This window comes from Centruroides sculpturatus, unplaced genomic scaffold (genome assembly GCF_000671375.1).
Source record: "Centruroides sculpturatus isolate CEXI.00-Female unplaced genomic scaffold, Cexi_2.0 scaffold392, whole genome shotgun sequence".
Lineage (NCBI taxonomy): Eukaryota > Metazoa > Arthropoda > Arachnida > Scorpiones > Buthidae > Centruroides > Centruroides sculpturatus.
In genome coordinates, this window is record NW_019384894.1 from 309,987 (window position 1) to 314,212 (window position 4,226).

The 4,226-nt window shown below is 34.0% G+C and overlaps 1 long non-coding RNA gene across 1 annotated transcript; it reads left to right on the top strand.

Annotated features, from left to right (window-relative positions):
* The first annotated feature begins 1,467 nt into the window (after positions 1-1,467).
* On the top strand, positions 1,468-3,683 carry LOC111631359. Its single transcript, XR_002757690.1, has 3 exons — positions 1,468-1,720; positions 2,651-2,710; positions 2,793-3,683. It is a non-coding gene; the product is annotated as an uncharacterized LOC111631359 (long non-coding RNA).
* The last annotated feature ends 543 nt before the right edge of the window (positions 3,684-4,226 follow it).

Here is a 4,226-nt window from a genome sequence, read left to right on the forward strand (position 1 = left end):
AGCACCTTTCGTCGAAAATTTTTGAAATTTGTGAATTAAGACATTATGTTCGCATTACCTGGAGTGCAAAAAGCCATAATCATTACTAATTCCTCTGAATTTTCAAAAATACGGATAACAGGATAACATTAGAATAAATGTATGATTCGACATTTTAAATATTTTATTTATTAGGAAAAAAAGCGTTATTTTAACTTAAAAAACTTAAGGTAATCCTGTTTCTAATGAATATTATTTTAATAAAATAATCCTTTCTGAAATATTTCAAACCGATTGTTTTACATAACATGTGACGTAAAAATATGACGGGATCATAATACGTTACAATATATTCTAACAATAGGTAACGAATTGTTAAAATGTATTGNAAAGACAAAACCTCATCGATGCGGTACTAACTCAGGGATTTAACTGGGCGTGACAGATATCGAACCTAGTGAAGGATGAAACCATCTTTAAGAAACTGCAACAATTTTTTCAAAAAGTGGAAATTCTCACGAACTTTGACAGAAGATAACCACTGCCTTGTAACAGGTTTATACAAATCAAGAATATTATGTAACAAACACATCTTTCCATCTACAAATTAACTTAATTTAAACCTATGTTCTTTGGCCAAGAGAGCCTTTGTAAATACTGTATATATGTCTGTTTGCCTATTGTACGGTACAACCTCATGTTCTGCGCGACTGCTTCATTGGGATGGGCAGCGACTGCTTCGTTGGGCCATCACTTCCGATATTAATGGTAGAGCATGGCCAGGAAGTCAAAGTATCACGGAAAAGCGTTGCGGTCGCCACTGACAGCGTGCAAACTGACAAAGATCTCATTTAGTAAAGGATGAACAATAATGTTAGTTGTCAAAATATGTATGATGAAATCGAAAAAAGATTTTTGTAAAAGTCCGGGTTCTCACAAAATTAAACTTGTTTTTTTACTTTCTCGGCTCTGTTATATATAACAGATTAAAAGTGTGGCGATCGGTAAAAAAATGATTCACCCAATATCTTTAAATTTTTGGGCTCGGGACCTTGAAACGTCGAGAAATACAAAACGACTGGGATTCTTTCTGTATGTATGGATGTTACTGTGTGTGAGGGGCACGAATTTGTTTACCCACTTTGAAGCTTAAGCACCTTTCGTCGAAAATTTTTGAAATTTGTGAATTAAGACATTATGTTCGCATTACCTGGAGTGCAAAAAGCCATAATCATTACTAATTCCTCTGAATTTTCAAAAATACGGATAACAGGATAACATTAGAATAAATGTATGATTCGACATTTTAAATATTTTATTTATTAGGAAAAAAAGCGTTATTTTAACTTAAAAAACTTAAGGTAATCCTGTTTCTAATGAATATTATTTTAATAAAATAATCCTTTCTGAAATATTTCAAACCGATTGTTTTACATAACATGTGACGTAAAAATATGACGGGATCATAATACGTTACAATATATTCTAACAATAGGTAACGAATTGTTAAAATGTATTGTTGGCTTTTTGCATTGTAAGTGGCTATTGTAAGTGCATTGTTAACTCTTTGTCATTGTGTCCTGCATCTTTAAGGCCCGGTCAGACGAAGACAGGAGATCCGACGAAATGCGGAGAAGGCATCTTTAAGGCTAGCGCGGGTAAAGACAAAAGACGGTGAAGCATACAGGGCTCTCTCTGTCCCGTTTCTTCAACGCCCGCTCGAGTGAAGGGGCCGACCGAGGTTGGAGCGGGTTTTCTGTCTATCGCTGTATTAAATTCCGCGCAGGACGAGTATTTTTTTTTTTTTGGTTAATGAGGGTCGGTATGAGATTGAACTAAATTTTGTGGCCCTAACGTACGTTTTATTATGACCAGGTGTATTTATAGATTTTCTTTATTACTAGTTGTTGTAATATTGCATCCCTTAGTTTAGATACTAATAATAAGATAAGTTTCGAATAGCTGAATTTTGAGTATTCAGAAGTAATTACAGTATAAATAATTTCATTGTGCGAGTTAGGAAGAACTCGACTCGACAAGTGATGTTGGTCACTTGTGGTGTAGAATTCTTTCCAACTCTTGGTGGAACTCTGAAGCAGCCACTTCTACGTGGTGAGTTCTGGGTTGTTGTTCATCAGGAAAGACGAACGGCAAGCGAAGAGCTGCTTGTTCCATTTTATCCATTCTGCCGCTGCTGGGCAGTTTTCTTGTGCTGTTTGTTGTTGAAAGCCCAAAGTGCTTTGGTGTTTCGTTGAAAAATTCGAGCACAAAATCGAATTTAAATTTATTATAAATTGCTGATAAGTAATTTGCAATTGTTTCTCCTGTGATTTATTAATTCTAAAATTGAAATATTTTGTTAAATACATTCTATTATATTAACTTAGGGTTTCCCGACGGGGTCGGTATTGACCCTTTAGGGGTCTATGAAAGTTTGCAGGAATGGCTAAAAAAAATACTTTTTTCAAACAACACATGGGGATATTGTTGAGAGATAATAATAATAACAATAACATACTCCACCATCAAAAGTCACTAATCATGTATAGTACTACATAATATTGAATGGGTCGACAAAAAAAAAATACTTTTTTAAAATGGGACAATACACGAAAAAAATTAGGAACCCTAGTATTAACTGGTTTAACCGTTTATTTTTATTTGTTTGTAGGTAACTGGAACCAGTCGTCCATCTTACTTTCCCGGCTTCTTGCGTATATAGCACGGCAAAGTATTGAAATCATATCAACTTTGACTCGTATGCCACATGCATCTTTCCCATTAATAGCATTTTCAATTTATTTCTTTAATAGACTCATATGTACTCTCAAAATAAAGTATGTTACCATTACAGAAGTATAAAACAAAAATTAAAAAGCCAGGAACAAAGTATTTCATAGGAAACATAGCAGTGTTTTCAACTTTTTTGATGGCGATTTGAAGAGGAAAATAAATTGTACCCTGTATAATATAATATAATATAAATCATTTTGATTAGGTAACACAAAATAAAAACATTGTGTTATGACAGGTTACACATACCTGTTATTACATGTTAAAAAATCTATTGTTTTCAGGTACTCGAATACATATTAGGCAGTGGCGTGCCGTGACATTTGATGATAGGGACGCTGTGTTTCTGTAAGAAGCCCACATCCAGGGGCAATCAGTCAATCGCGCGTCAGTGATGGTCTAGGGTCCATTCGTATCGTTTATTCGATAAGCCAGTAAAAACCGTAGACTTCTCTAAATGCATTTTTAATATCACAATTACATTCAGAATCGCTAGCCACGATATATGTGATACATATTACAATACAGAATCGCTAGCCACGAATTCCGTTACGACAATACATCCACGAAATTACATGCTATCATTTCCCGCCAACGAAGCAGTCAAAAGTAGCCGTACGACAGTCAAACATTTTCACAATTCGCCCAAACTCCGCCAACTTAATTTCAAGCAATGTTTTATTTTATTTTAGAACTCTTTTTACTTTAATTAATTTAAGATGAAAAAATAAAATATTAATAATAAATTATAAAATTACTCTAAAGACTGCGAATATCTTGGAATTTTATTTACACAAGTTACAGTCAATGGTAGATTTCTAGTGACAATGATAAGAGGAAAATATTTGTTATTGCATTCGTAGCACGGATGACATTGATGATGCATTTTTGTCATTCGAAAGAATTGCTAAATTAAGTGGCTACTTTGGTTCGAAATAAATGCCTTTTAAATCAAAAAGTATTGAGGATTTTTATACTGTACTTTATCTACAGTAACACTGCTGTTAATATAATTTAGTTTCACGTAAATTCTTAATATAAAAAAAAATCATTGAAAATTTAGAATTTTAACCTTTAAATGTGTAAAAAATCCTATTTTCATCGTTAATTGACTTTACTTATTCGTCTCCACACACCGGAATGTAATAAAAATAAAACTCTTACTTTTGACCTTGTAACCGGAGTGATTGTGTTATATGGCAGCAAACGTTTTCGATGCCCATTCTGGGCTGTTCCTCGGGCTTTTCTATAAATACTAAGCCGGACGTTGAGAATCGAATAGTTTCTTTTGAGCCGTTTATCGTTCCAATCATCGCACGCGGCAACCTTCGAGCCGATTTAAAAACAAAAAAGCGATGTTTTGTGTACAGCGCATGCGTACTGTAGTACTTTCGACGTAAACTTTTAAATACTATCATCTAGCAGGATCTGCGATACTGTTCAAAGGGCTATCT